This window comes from Corapipo altera, unplaced genomic scaffold (assembly GCF_003945725.1).
Source record: "Corapipo altera isolate COAL_440 unplaced genomic scaffold, ASM394572v1 2b, whole genome shotgun sequence".
NCBI lineage: Eukaryota > Metazoa > Chordata > Aves > Passeriformes > Pipridae > Corapipo > Corapipo altera.
In genome coordinates, this window is record NW_020884874.1 from 135859 (window position 1) to 151794 (window position 15936).

The 15936-nt window shown below is 41.5% G+C and overlaps 1 protein-coding gene and 1 long non-coding RNA gene across 8 annotated transcripts in view; one reads left to right on the forward strand and one right to left on the reverse strand.

The window, feature by feature from the left end:
• The window catches only part of BACH2 (BTB domain and CNC homolog 2), a 188820-nt gene that overhangs the window by 123273 nt on the left and 49611 nt on the right, over positions 1-15936 (reverse strand). Inside the window, exon 3 of one of the 6 annotated variants that reach the window (XM_027633570.1) lies at positions 1446-1501. The exons of the other annotated variants lie outside the window; for them this stretch is intronic. The gene's annotated coding sequence lies outside the window, so the exon portion shown is untranslated. The remainder of the gene's footprint in view (positions 1-1445; positions 1502-15936) is intronic. 6 annotated transcript variants of the gene reach the window in all.
• LOC113942506 lies at positions 2689-9473 on the forward strand. 2 transcript variants are annotated; one of them, XR_003525940.1, is made up of 3 exons: positions 2689-2797; positions 4075-4133; positions 9368-9473. It is a non-coding gene; the product is annotated as an uncharacterized LOC113942506 (long non-coding RNA). The 2 variants fall into 2 exon arrangements; XR_003525942.1 differs by lacking the exon at positions 2689-2797 and adding an exon at positions 3164-3277.

Consider the following 15936-nt stretch of genomic DNA (forward strand, 5'->3'; position numbering starts at 1 on the left):
GAAATAAAAACAACAGTTCAGGGTTAAAAGAGGAGTCCTCTGGTTAAAAAATGAGAAAAGAAAAGCTAATATCCAAGATATTCAGAAATGGGTGTCAGTCTTTTAATCAGGACAGAAGACAGAAACAAGGAAGACAAAGAAGCCACATTCAGAAGAACATAAAAAACAGATGGCTTAATGATATTTGAAGATAACAAACTCTCAGGTAGTATAAATACAGGCTGAGCAAGTGTAAGCCATTCACAGCTTGCTTTAAGAAAGACAAACCATCCCCATTTTACCTCTTCAGTTAACACACTGTAATAAACAAACAGCCACAGAAAGACTAAAGCAAACAAGAGACATGGGGCTGTGTTAAAAACTTTCTTGTAGAGCAACTACTTCGTGCCTCAGCTTATACACACGTAAAAGCTGTGTATACTGCAATAAGTGTTTGTAAGATGGGTTTAATCAAAATTTCTTGCTTAAAGCTTACTGTTTAGTGTATAACTTTGAGAAAAGTTAAGTAATTTTGCCATTTACAGTTATCTGGTACATCATTTCTCCCTAGAAACATGCTTTTTTTCTAAAGTACCAAGAGCATAAAAATGCCCTGTGTTTCTGAAACGGAGAGACTTGAATCCACTTGTTCAAATCTAGACTTTAAAAAGCAGCAAGTGCAGACATGGAAAGGCAAGGACTGAAGCATCAGGAAGCCAACTGAAACATCAGCTCAAACAGAGCCCCAACGCCTGTTCCCAAAAGCAATAACTTTGAGATATGTGGGAAGCCCAGAGAGCACAGGGCCACCTCCTCCTTAGTTAAACTCCTGCACTTCTCTAACTCTCTTGCCTTCTATTTTAGCACCTGTTGAGCAGACAGAAGATGAAGTACTTGGGGGAAGACTTCCTTGTTGAAGATTTTTATTTTGTTCTTCATTAGCAGGTAGGCGACAGTCATAGGTATCAACGTGGGTGAGCACGTGGGGGTTTCGCGGACGACAGAGCGTACAGGTTTATTCCCAGGAGACTCGTCTCACTTATTTGACACCCACGTTCACACTTGCAATCACAACTGCACCAGCTACAGTTGTATTGGAGCCTCTGCTCTCAGTAGACTCAAACTCAGGATCCTTTATAGTAATGGAGAGCTTTACCAACAACTTTACCAATAATATCATCTGCCAGGACAGTACTTTTTATCATGTGTTTTAAAATATATATTAGTCTGATGTATTAGCCTGAGCACTTATTCCTGATCAACTTCATATAACAACAGCACTAAAGAAGACCAGTGATACAGGAGCTTTTGATGTTCCAACTTGCTTACAGGACCCAAATCTAAGAGACAGTAACATTGCATTGAGAAATGTCACATCAAGGTTTCCAGTAGCTTCAACATTTCCCATTTCATTAAATGAAAAAAGAGCTGGAGAAAGGAGGAAACCGTATTTCTGCTCCACTTACTTGACAAATGCAGGAACCTGCGTATAGATCAACTGACACAACCTCTCTGGATCTTGCTGAAACACACAAACAAAGCAAAATCAACCGGGGCAACTAGAATTTGCTGCCATGGTTTAGGCAAATGGCTTAAAAACCAGAATGTTTTGGAGATCTTGGTTGAATGCTTCCAAATAATGAATAACTGCAGAGAAGTATACAGTGAGCAGCAGGTTTCAGAATTCAGTGCCTATCTATCTACACCAGTGGTAATCAACAGATTAACTCTGTATGACAACTTAGCTACAAGTCTCAGCCTGGAAGGACTTCCCTTCCCCCTGTACCTAAATCACAGTCAGAAATGCTCCAAAGGAGATTAGGGAGATGACTTTGCCATGAACAAAGCACTAATCTAAATGTGTTCCCATTTAAGTAGGTGGAGGTTCTAAACTTGACTGAAATGGCGACGTTTGGTCCAGTCCTCTGCATTTTTCAAGATTTGTGTAAGCTTTTAAAGCCTCTCATTTCTTTTAAAGCAGGTTTCACCATCCCTAGAAATGTTTTCTGCTCTTAGCCTTTTTGCTACAAACATACTGACAAATTGCACATACACATATTCTGCTGAATCTAGGAAAATGACAGGGTTTGTGCTTCACCCACTAGTTCTGAAACAGCAACAGCTGCAGGTGATGCTCTGGCTTGTGCCAGCATTTGGTAGTGGTGTTCTAGCGCACAAGAGGGATGGCTGCTTCATCAAACAACGTGCTCTGTAAGCTTTTACACTAGGCAAGGAGATCCCAAAATATAGGCCACTGCATTTCTTATTTTTATCCATACAACACTGTTAAATCAATGGGATTTACATGGATTAGCAAAGGACAAACTTAGCCTATTTTAGTAATGGTAAAATGACATTAAGATTATAACCCATCTTACACTCCCAAGACTAATTACTTCCCAACTCAATGTATCAGAAGGCTCTTTCTGCCTAACAGTCATGTCAAATGAAAATAAAATAGTGGGGGTTTTTTCCTTTTTTTCTTTTCTCTCTTTTAGACATGATGGATTTTAAAACTGAAAAGAATTAATTGCTTCATTTTATTAAGAGTGAAAAAGAAGCACAGGCTGCTATGCTGCTTGGCTAGAAACACCAGACTCTGAGTCTGCTGTCATCTCACTGAACCCTGAATCATGACATCACATCCGGCCACATCGTAATTCCTTTTGGAAGACGGAGCTCTCACATACCCGTAAGGTTACTGTTCTCCCCCCTAGCTGCTCCTGAGACTCTCACATGTGAACACCAGTGCTTGTATGGGGACATTCACAGAAAATGTCACTGAGGTTTTGAAATGATAATCAGAAAACACATTGTGGTATTAGTTCTGCTAAACATTATAAAAACTTGAATTTTAGTTTTTATTAGCTTCTGCAAGGCTGAATTTCTCAGAATGATGTTACTGCTGCCTTAAAATCATCTGAAAATGTTTTTTTTTGTCCTAACACTAAAGCTCTACATCTCCCCTCTGCTGAGCTATGTACAGAATAGCTAATCTGAGATCAACTCACACATTGGTTTCAAAGGGACACAAATATAAAATGGGCTGAAGAATATCTAGGACGATGCAGAGAAACATGTTTTGCACATGTAGGGACACAACTGCTTTGGCATTGTGTAAGGAGTCACCAGCCACCAAAGGACATATGGCAGCTGCCCATCTGCATGCTGCTCCCAGTGCAGGGCCACAACAGGCCAACTCAGCCCAGCCTAGCCTATGGCTGAAGTGGGTGACTCTGTAGCTGCTGGTAAACAAAGGAGTTACTTACTTTTAGTACAGTGAAGATTTCTACAGGCAGTAAGTTCTTAACTTGGAGCCCACATGGACAATGGTTCAATGGCTGCCTCTCCAAATACCTGTCCTCAAGTGCTGGTCCAGGGGCTGTATCTGCAGCTGTGGCAAAGCCCAGGGCAGCTCAGGCTAAGGGAGTCCTGGTGCAGGTCCACACACAGCTTTGTGGTCCCAGGGTGGGCACCTCTGACAGCATATTGAGCTGAACTCCTGGCTGTCATCAACCAAGTTGGTGGTTTTCACCGCATTTTCCTCCAGAAGGCAGTTTATTTTGTCTGCTTTGTTTTAAGCTGCTTGCACTCATCACTCCCCACACTCTCTGGAAATGAAGGTTGGTTTACAGCCTCTATCCTAAGAACCGCATCTTCACAGTTCTGTGCACTACAGTTTAAGTACTCTGGGACTGCTCAGAGTGAAATGCATAAAATGCTAATGTATTACTAGACTCCTACAATATTTTTAAATAGCATCTCCAGTATATAGAACTATTTTACAAGCAAGTCAGTGTTCTATGACACCAAAGATTTTTATTTTATCTTTTAAAGTTTAAATATCAGAGAAAAGTGGGTGTTGATAGGATCTGCCAGCAGCACAAACAAAATGTATGAATCCAGACTAGAAATGAAACAATCTCTCCACAACAGGCAAAGTAAGGCAGCACGACGGAAAAAATTCCACAATATACACCACCTTTTAAGTATTGAACAAGTAAGTAGAACAAAGATTTCAAAGCACATTTGGACATGCGCTTCTTCAAGCAACATGTCAAACACACTACCTTCTCCTCCCCTTCTCCTTGACAGATGGTCTGATTGGGCCCAAAGCCACACCACCAAGCTGTGATCCTGGCAAAACCCACAAGGTAAATAAGGTTGGGCATAACGTACAACTGGATGGGAGGCATGTGAGTGCTGAAGGATGAGATGCTGGCAATTTAGCTAGCAGCACAAACTGCTCTGAAACAAGGGTTCAGTGCAATGCCAAGGGTGCTCTAGAGGTAGACACTATATAGCCAGGGCTGCATCCATCTTCAGTTGAAGCTCGTATGTGTTTAAAAGGTTTAAATGCTTCAAATTTCCTAGGCAAACTCTAATTATCTTAATTTTTCTTTAAGCTACTATAAAAAACCCGAACAAAATCCTCAATTAACATTTATTGAATTTTGTTTTCTTCTGTGCTGCTAGTGTGGCATGAAGATGCCAGAAAGTGCTACCATGCTTTTTTGCAGGACCGGATGTATTTCATGGGTACCAAACCACCTATATGTGTGCTTTGTAACCGAAGCTGATTCCCTCAAAGATAAAAAACACTGAAGTGATGCCAAGTCATATTATTTGGGCAATTTCTGTTGTTTTAGCATTGTGTAGTGGAACCATCTGCACAAGAACCAATCAATAATCAAAGCCAGCCACTGCCAGATGACAAATCCCTCCGCTTCTCCAGGTTTAAATGTCAAATTACTGGTGCCATTTGAATTCTGGTTTGCTTTTAACTTCAGATCAAAGCTAACATAGCTGGGAAGACAACACTTTTCATCCACTGCCTTGTTTCCCTCCTCGCTGCTCTGAAATCATCTGTCTTGAAGCCAGAAGTCTAAATGGAGTGCAGGGCGAGTTCAAAACAGGGAAGGTTGATGGGAGTCTACTGCCAATTCCACTCCACAGTCACAGCTTGCTCCCACAGCTCCATTAGCTGCCTGCAATCAAGGGCGGACGACTCAGTCCTGCTCACTGTCCAGATTTAATAGGTTCAGCTAGCTAATGAGCAATGGCTACATTGCATTCCAAGACTTCACATCATTCACAAAGCAATTAAGTGTACACTTCTTGGGCTCCTCCAGGAGCCCGACAGGAGTGCCTTGTTCTACTGAGAGGATCACTGCAAGCCACAGTTTTCAAAACTGAATAGCATGACACAGTGGGAAACTGTCAGAATATTCACCTTCTTTAAGTATCACGCTGAATGCATCATTCCTTTTCCACAAGCCTCTGAAGGGCTCCCTTACCTGTACATCCCTGGATTATAGATTGCTCTTGCCAGATGAAACCAAGATCTGTAAGCCATGGGGAAGCATCTCAAGTTAACGAAGCAGATCTTTATTTTGAAAGCCACTGCAAAGGCAGAGGTACTTTTTATACACATACTTTTTACAGGTTCCCAGAAGGGAACTGCAAGGAACCTTGCGAACAATATAACACTTACACCCAGATTTACAAAGCTTAGAAAATAAGTGACTTGAGCCCTTGGGCATTCTTCACAAAAACAAGATCATGTCCCCAGAGGATGAAGCTACCTCTGAGGGCAGAACCGGGGGAAAAGCAAGTATTTCTTTTTGACTTGCGCATGCTGATTCACCCCCCATGTTCTTGCACTACTTTACTGTCATTAACGTATGTACCAGGGCAAAGATCCTATTTTTACAGGGAGGTAACTTCCCTGGAGATACAAAGGATCCTCAGCCTCAAGTGGCTGATTCACAGTTGGACCAAAGCTGGATCCTCCACAGACTCTATAAGGACAACTTCTTACATGTGCAGGCTGCCTTTTGCAGGCTGTGCAGCTGAACCTGAGGGAGAAAGGAGTCCTGCTGTAAAGGACCTGTCTCTTAAGACATGTTACTTCAATGAGACCATGAGAGCCATGACCATAGAGCTGGTGAGTAGACGGCAGTCACTTCGAGAGAATAAGGAAAAAAAGATGCTGGTCATACAGTCTTCTCTTCTAATCCCATATGCAGCACTCACATATGATACTTAAAAAGCCTGGATACTTACTAGTTTATAACATTACTGCTAAAAAGAAAAGAACAACAACAAAAAAAAAATCCCCAAACACTCAAGGTCCCTTCACAACCTATTTCTGTAAAATCAGGAATCAAATAAATCTACCTTGGACAAAGGGATTGTTTGAATTTTTAAGAATCAGATTCCATTTCTCTGAGTGTACCTGCATAAACTGAGATGAGTTTAAGGAGAAAACAACTAAAAAAACCCCCTCTTTACTCATTTACAAAAACCCCTCGTCACTAAACTTCAAAAAAAGATTTTCACAACAACACAAGACTGGTCTTTTTACTTTAAATGCAAAACCTTGGTATGGAAAGGAAGCACAGCTGAAGGGTTATATAAGTTTTTTCTTCTATTATTCTCCATTTCCTTTCCACATGCCATTCAAAACTATAAAATACTTGTGGGAGAAATGCAGAAGGCACGATTTCACATTCCAAAAGATCTATTTCCCTGTGCTGCATACAAGCCAGGCGACCACCCAGGAAAGTCAGGGAAACATGCTTTAGCCCACGAGTGCTGCAATTTCAGACTGACAGCCCTTCTCCACCAGGGCTTTTCCCTATATTTTCTATGAGAAGTAAGCACCAAACCTGACAAGCAGCCGAGACTGTGGCACCATCACCTCTAAGCCTGCCCTGAAACAGTACTGACAAGCAGATCTGCATTTTCTCCTCTTGAGAAGTGGTGCCAAGTGCTAAAATACTTTGAATAAACTATCCACAAGAGAGAAAGAGAAAAAAAGGAGTACATAATCATAATACAGAAGCCTGTAATACTAGGTGCTCTTTACTTCTTAAAACCCTTCCATCCCCTGTCCCTTTGCCTTCCATCACAATACTTTCACCCCAGTTTTATTAGGGAAATGAAAGAAAAGATGGGTCATCTATAGTCTTGGAAAAGGGTATGACCAGCTATTTTCTCTCCTTAAGAGCTCATGACAATGTTATTTTCTTTTCATACATCAATCACAGAAAGGTTTGGTAACTGTTTCAGAGTCATTAAAAATTAATCAGTCTGTCAGAGGCCAAGCTGGTTGAGAAACTGCTGGCTGGAGCAACAGAAGTAGGCATGACTTGCCTTCAACAAAGAAGGCAGCATCTGGTTTTAGTTAACTGGGTAAAGGGCAGTAAAACTCAGCCAAGTATTTATTTATTGGACTGGAGTGCCTTCAGCAAGAGAGGAGGATGAGACAGTGTAAGGTTTTTGTAGTCCCAATCTTGGAGGAGAGGTAAGTGAACTCTGGTTTTACTTTTGGAATAAGATAGCACAAAAAATCTTTGGTAGAAATGATGATTTATGAAAGGGATGTTCTGTGTGCGTGTGTAAAACAAAAAAGGTCTAAAAGCTCTAAAGCTTTCCAAGATGATTCCTTTTCTATGACCTATTGGACACTATTTTTTGCCAGCTCACGACAGTCAAGAGCATGAGAAAGCAACAACCGACTCGCGAGATTGTTGCTTTGCAGAACGATGCTTTCAGTTCAGCAATGGGGAATGCTGATTGCACCCTGGGTGTACTAAAGTGTGCCCTGGGATCTCTCCAGCAGGAAAACCAAATAAATTTAACAAAAGGAACGAGTATAAATGGAGTTTTACCTAGTCTTGACCCAAACCTACACTCAGTGGTGTTGCTTAGATAATACTTCAGTAGAGGCTAATATGTGGACCTACCAGCTGTGACCTTATTTGGCTCTTAGTTGTGTCCCCCTACTCAGTGTGAGGGTAACACAACAGGGGTGAGCAATGAGAGACCCACAATTCTGGATTCATATCAACTCTGGTGACCATAGACTTTCAGATCATGACTGAGCAAAAACACATGGAAGTCCACCTGAGGATGCTGCAGAGGTTCGTTAGATGTGTGGAAGGAAGCAAGAAAAGCAATTAAGAGGAAAACTGGAATGACCTTGCAGTGTTTAGCTGAGACCATCAGGCTCTTACAAATTCTGTTTATATTCGTCCACCGCAATGAGGTGTTAGGAAGCCCAGGATGGGAGGGGCATGCAGATAAAAAAAAGAAAGAGGAACCACTTTTTTTTCTGATGTGTGTGATCTATTCAGGTGAATCTTTTTTACCGACAAGCTCTTTTCCTGGAATCAGCACGGATGCCCAAATGTCACTCTGGGGCCCTCTGATAAACACACAGCATACCTCAAATGTTTAGGTTATGTTGTCTGTTTGTAGTAAGAGGTTTTGATGGGAATTCTGGAGGTATTAGGTAATTTTTAACAGAGACATTATTAAAACCTCCTGACTTTTTCAAATTTAGAGTCATTTGGTTGAGGTTTCGTTATTTTCAAGCTATTATAGTAATGTGCTGTAATGTTTACCATCTGAAAAATGAGACATAAAGGATGGATTTCTTTCCTTAGTCACCTTGCATACAACTGTGCATATCGTTTTTACACCAATGGATTTTGAACAGAGGAATGCTCTGACCCGCAGATTTCCCTCCACCTGCTGATGTTCCTTGTCCAGTGCCACAGTCACCTCTCTCTCTCTCTCTTCCTTCTTCTGCAGCTCTTTGTTACTAACGTCAAGGTCATCAGTGTCACTGGCTGACATGATTACTGCGCCTGACATTATACCACCGCTCTAAAGGAAACAGGCAGAGTGCAAAGGAAAAAAAAACCCACCCAACCCAAAACCTGCAGCCATCCTAGGCAAAAGGGACCAGGCTCAAAGAGATATTAGCAATCTCAGTCTTTCCAGGTAAAGAGAAGGTCCTTGCACTGCGATAGACACGTGGCATTTCAATGAGCTCCTATGCTTGGAAAATTGGTACACTTTTGCCTGCCCCAACACATATCCTGGAGTGCTCCAGTTCTCAGAGATTAAAGGCAAAGATCAGAGGAGGGGACACAAAATGGTTAAAAACAAACAAATGAACCAACACAAAAAAACAAAACAAAAAACAAGCCACCAAAAAAACCAACCTAGCATCAGACAGGAGATAAAGCCTGACCTGTGATTCAGCAGATTTGAATGGTCAGAAGTACAGCAGCCTGTGCATTATTGAAAGACAGCAGCAGTCCATTACACATATTGATTTGCAGCACTTTGTCAGCACTAATGATGTTACCTCATTAAAAGAGATAAATGCCCTACTATTCCACCAAAAGCATCTGCTCCTTCCTTTTCCTTGCCTGTTCTCCAGCAGGACCCTCAGCAGCAGCACAGTGAAAACAAATCAAAATCCAACACTAAACTTGCTTAGAGCCACTTGCTAATGTTGCTTTTTTGGTTTTTTAATGTTAATGTATTTATGTAAATTTTTTTAATGATGTTATTCTGTGTTTCCTACCAGGTACCTCTTCTCTTGATACTGAACCAGCACATGAAAGGAAAACAGCCCTGTGAACCACCATGGCCCACTGGTTTTCAAAGAACTCGGAAAATAAACTAGTGTCTACCTCAAATAATTAATTCATTGTTGTGTAAAATAATACAGGCTGCAACTTCAATCACAGCAGGTGAAGTAAGTGCTAGGTAAAGGGGGTGACAATGACTTCTGGCCGTTAACACCCTACAATGTGTTGCCACACTCAACAGTTTTCTTCCAACAGATTCCTCACTACATGCAGAGGTAGCAGTTTATCATAATGAATGTTTTATGCATTATTCCTTTGTGTATAGGGTCTCCAAAGTACATGTTATTAAAGTCTACTAAACTCTCTATTTAGCAGAATTACCAATATGCCTTTGGGGAAATTATTACAAGGAAGCTGTACTGGTATTTAAATTCCAGTTGTTTAACAATCTTTTCCTAATCACCAATCCAGGTATAAACATTAAAGTGCAGTCAGACTTCTTCCAGCGGGGCATAAACATGTCTATGAGCTGCTTATGGAAATTCATTTAAAAAAATGAGTATTTCAACTTGTCACGTTTTTCATAATTAGCCTCAGACAGCTACTGCTTTAAAGTAATAGGAACTCCGTCCTGATCCTCTTCACCAAGCAGAGCCCTCGTTTGGTTCTGCAATACAGTTAAGCCTGGTTACAAAACCAACTAACTATTTGCAGCCATACAATTTCTATCAACATATCAGCATCTGCAAGGTATCAGCCTAATCAAGGAAAATTTGGCCAACAAGGTCCCATTCTTTACAAATGGCTTTTCTATGACAAAGGACCTGTCCTTGGTGCAAGGGATGAAGCAGTTCAAAAGCTGCTTCGACTCACTTGTATGCCCAGGTCCCTCTCTGGTCCAGATACTCAACTATCTGAGTTGTATGTAAAGCAACATCAGAGCAGCTACTAACTGTTGTTTGAGCCCATTTCCACTTTTAATCTGCACACTACAGCTATAACTAACTACTCTCTAAATGTGGTGGTTTTGTAGCAATGAGTCAAACTTGGTTCCAAATTTGTAAATGTGTGTCTGTACCTGTGATAAGAACAAATATTTTTCCAATGGGAAATCTCATGTTTCTCAGGGGAAGAGGAAGTAAACTTCATCATACTAGAAATCACAGGATTCAGCTTCCGGCAGGGCAGGGGGAGAAGAAGAGAACTAAGTCCCAACCTTTCAGGTTTCCCCCATGACCTTCAATAAATCACTGTGTTCCTGCCTCCGTTTTTCATCACTATGAACTGCTCAGGTTGTATCTATGGGGCAGTCAGGCTCTCCAGCTAAGACAACCAAGCCAGCACCTAAACAGATGTCTTGTCCTTGCTACTACATTACACTGGCAGTTATACAACTTCAACACCAGTTTAATTCTCAGTCACCTTCAACAAAGAAAACAACATTAACATATTGAAAAAATGCTGACAACAATCTCACGAAACCAGTGGGCACAGAAACAGAATACAAGTCACAGAGTTGCTCAACGGGATTTCATCTCATATGAAGATGCAAAATTCAGGCCATCATACAACTGCATGTTTTGATACGCCAGAATTCAAAGTTTACGTCTAAGTACAGATAAAAGGAGGACGGACTAAAGTCATCACTGGAAGCTGGTATGTGTACCATACATTCTTGTGACAAGTATGAATCAAATGCTGTCTGCTCTTTTTGGCTCTAAGGCAGGTCTGCACAAAGAAGATGTTTCCATCATGACCAAAAGTCCTTCAGGGAACAATCCTTGGAAAAAAAGCACAGCAAACAGGTGAGCATATTTTAGCCATACACTAATTCCCTCTAAACCAATGAACAAAAGTACTTCCTCTCTCCAGTTACAAACCCTGAGCCAGATCACCTTCTCTGTTTTACAAACATAATCTCATTGACTTTGATCAAGTTACACATGCATGAGAACAGATTTTGTCGTTGTGTGCCATGGGAGACCAAATCTCCCATAAGTAAGAAAGGAAATAATCTGTTCACCATAAATGAAGTGGGATGAGGAACATCCCTTTCACCTCTAAAAAGGAGACATATGTCTAACAGACAAATGGAAAACATCACTAATTTCACTTCTTCAGTTTCCCTCTCCATTAGAAAAGACTCTTGTATGCTTTAAAAGGATACATTTTTCAAGCTTTTAAGGTTACTTTATGTGACTGCAAATCAGAAGACCAAAAATATCAGTTGTTGGCTTAGAGATGTCTCCAGTGTTTACTTCACTATCCATTAAAGAAGTACCCCTTCCATCCTGTTTGACAGGGGTGGTAGAGATCAAGGGTGAGGCTCTATTGCCTGAATTTGTCAGTCCCTTTTTCCTATTGCTTGCTTCTTTACCTCAACACTAGTTTCATGACCACGAGGTGAGATGCTTCCCTGAGTTGCACAAAATCCAACCATATCTTTGGTTTAGTTAGTTGTTGACTGACTTCACCCCATTGAGCAGCTTATGGTCAGGTTCATAAGCATCAAGTCTGGTGCAAGAGGGAATGGGGGAAGTGCTGGCTAAGGACAATGTGGGGAGAGAAAGAGGATGAGTAACAGTAATTGGGAATGGCTTACGCTGCCACAACACCTCTAGACCCTGAAACCTGCCAGAAGACATCATAGGAACACATGACACAGTGCACAGTGTAGCATTTAACATGGGGGCATTGCAATACATGTGGCTAACATTCTCATCTTGTTATGTTGTTGTGTTGATCATACCAGATGACAGACCTCACAAAAGCACTTGGCATTGTATTCGATGTCACTTTTCTTCCAAGGTATTGGGTGTAGGCCTTCATTTGTTACTGTGGCACATGGACCAGCAGCCACCCCAGACAAGCTGTCACTTTGTCTCTCCTGCCACCTACTGTATGTGGTGGCATAATGTGTGTCACCAACTCATGTGTGTCTCCATTTCTGCTTGGAAAAACCAACCTTTAGTTCTTCTAGAAGTGCCGCTGCATGCACATAGGGACTCCCTGCTGTCACCACTCCTCCAGCAATGCTATCCAGTGTTTCCTGATGAAGGCTAAATGCAGCCCTTTGAGCTCTACTTAACTCACTGATGCTTCAGGGTTAAAATTAGCATTAAATACTAAAAATTCTCCAGAGTTTAGGGCATGAACTTCTCTCCCCCTTTGCCTCATGGAGAATTAATCACAGAAGATTTATTTTAAACACTGAACAGGCCATGATGCCCCATAAACCTCTGTCCCTCAATTTGCTGTTACTTCCAATGACAACACTCACAAGGGGCAAAGCCCAGTAGAAAAATAACTTTGCATTGAGCGTGTGACTGTCAGCCTGTGGGCAGGGGTGAAACTCTTGCTGCACTTGAGCGGTGTAACCAAATGAGTGTCACTCAAGAACAGACCTGCCAGATGCAAGAGTCTGTTTTAGACCGTGGTTTACCCTTGTCCTTTTAACCTCTTGCTCTCAAAACACACAGCTGAGCAGGTCTGGCTGTGCCACGCGTACCCTCAGCATCACAGTGCTACCCAGATGTCCTCCCCATGTGGTCCCCCTGCCTACAACATCAATGGCTGCAGAAGGGGTTTCACTGACACTTGTGCCCAAGCAGTGCATCCAAGGAGGAGAATTCTTTAACCATAACCATCTGGGTTCTGCCATACATCCAGACACCGTTAACCACAGTGAACAGCATCGAGAAGGGCAGCAACAAGTCTGAGCTGGTCCAGACTAGTCCAAGCCCACCACAAGTGGCTTCAAACCCATTCACGGTACTACGTGAAGCCAATAAGCATCCAACCCGAAAACAATTAGATAGATATCCCATATTAATTATGTATGCCATCCTCCTAGAACATATGACAAGTTTATTTTTCAGTATTTTATTATTAATGTTTTTGGTGGACGTCCTGAGCATCGCTCTGCCCTAACTGCCCACAAACTATCACGTCTCAACATCGACACTGCTGCTCTCAGTGAAGTTCATCTCCACGAGGAAGGCAGCCTTAGGGAACATGGTGCCGGTTACACACTCTTTTGGTCAGGTAAACCCAGAACCGAAAGCCGAATCATGGGTCATTTACCGCCACCACCTGCGACTCCTAGAACGTTTCCATCAACGCTGTCTCAGTACAATCCTAAACATCCACTGGTCAGATTATGTAACTAACGCATCTGTTCTAGAACAAGCAGCAGTCACAAGTACTGAGGTCATGTTGTTGAAATCACAGCTGCGTTGGGCAGGACACATCTCCAGGATGAAGGACCACCGCCTCCCTAAGATCATGCTTTATGGTGAACTTGCTGCAAAAGAGGAGCCCCGAAGAGGAGATACGAGGACTCCCTGAAACAACATCTCAGCCTTGGCCACATTGATCTTCATCACTGGTCTACCCTGGCCTCCAATTGAGAGGTCTGGAGACACACAATCCATAATGCTGCTGCTTCCTTTGAGAACACACGCAGGATCACCATCGAAGAGAAAAGACAACACAGAAAGAATTGTATCCTGCTGATACCATCCAAGGAGTCTTTCTGCTGTGCCTTTTGCAACCGATCTTGTCTATCTTGCATTGGCCTCTTTAGCCACCAGCGCGCCTGTAGCAAATGTGGGTAGAGCCCTTCCCAAATCTTCGTTCGTGAAGCCTAGTCATGATTATTAATTTTAAGAAAGTATTCAAATAGAAAACAACAAGTTGAATTTTCTAAAAGAAATCTCATTATTTTTGAGTAAGAAGCTAGCTTGTGGGTGTTGGTTTATTTTCCCGTATATGGCATTCCCTTTTACCTAATCAACAGCTTGGGGCTCTATGACAGCAGCTATCTTTGATAAAAGGAGTATTCTGATGAAGGAGAAACACATCCAACATATGCACGATCCAGTAAGCTACCAAATGTATTTATTTATGCTGTGACCACAGTAATCAAGAGGTATTAAATGTGGAATGGAGCATCAGTTAAATGCATTTTAAATCTGATTTTTCACTGGTTGGAGTAAGGAAATTGTTGACTAGTGGGCTCTTTAGGGTCTTTACAGGCTGCAGTTAGAGAAGTGGATACAAAAGATAAATCACTCCACTCCTGCAAAATCAAGTCTTACTTTTGCAAGTAATGGTGGTTCTTTCATCTTACCACTTAAAATTTGAAAAAACCATTAATATAATTCAACTCACACATAAACTTCTCTGAAAAATGAGGACCTCTCTTTTCCTTAAACAAATCTGACAAGGCTATAACTAAAAATATTTGTGTAACACACACAGTTCAGTATGAACACAGGAAAACAACTGGCATGAGTAACCAGAGTGTCTAATTTCAGCTATTTAGCCACCAAAATGCCTCAAGAGCTGTGACACATCCACTTAAAAGCTAAATATGGCCCACAAATAGATATTAAACATGAATGAATTTATCAAGAAGCAACAGCATATTTCCATTAATCATACAAAGGCTGCAAACAGGTTTAAAAAAAGATATTTCTACAGCACGTGATCAGAAGAGGCTTTTGCCGACATAAATTTATTTTATTATGAAATCAAGGCAAAAAACTAAAGGATCACATTAGCAGTTAGTAACACTATAGGAACTCTCAGTGAAAAGCTAAGGGAGTGAACAGAGCCTTAAAACAACTATTTTTTAACACAAACTTGAAAAACTTGATACTACAAAGGCTGTGTCAGAGGATGCTTGGACATCCTTGCTAGAAACTCTCAGACAACTTTTAAGGTTCCCTAAGGATGCTCCAAGGGAATTCAAGAGGCCAATTTTATACACAGATATCTGGATTGATGTATCACTAAACCAACAGGCAAAGTTTAATCTCCAAAAGAACTTTAACCTCTGCTGTGCTTAACTGAAGGGAAGGGAAGGGAAAGAGATGTAAGCTTGTTTCGCCTATGGCCAGTGGAGACCCTCTAGCAGAAATAAAAGTTGGGTGATGAGCATGTAATAAGCTGCTCCCAGAGTTTCCCTTGCTTTGAGAGGAGTGGAGTGGCTGGGAGGTCTTCAGAGCAGATTCTACAGACAAGCTGTTAAGAGAAGATGCTATCCAGAAGGCTCAACAGGAGGAAAATGGAAGCAGGGAAATCACAGTTAATGGGATTTGGCTGTATCCAGAACATAGCTAGGTTTCGAATACATTACAAACAGTCCTGTGCTTCACTGCTGCACCAATTCATTGCTGGATGAGAAATTTACACAGATTTAAAGCTCCAGAGAAATTTAGATTAATCCTTTTAGAATAAATGCCGCCTCTCCCCTGTGATGCTGTCTAGGTGAATACATGAAGAAGAGGAAATTGCCACCACTACACTAGAAGTTCTGTGATTTTCTGTTAGGGGGAAGGTGTCAGGCTGGAGATTTATTTATTTTGAGGTTATTTCCTATGTCCCATAAATAAAGGCTTGGCCCATTCATTTTAGATACCACCGCATACTACTGTAAAATTTGCCTAAGTTTTCTGAGGGGTCAAACGTAAAGGGTTACCTCTCTTTCAGAGCATCTCTCCTTGGCACAACATAAGTAGGTTGAGCAACCTTAGCAGGAAATTCTCAGTGGCTCCCTCAC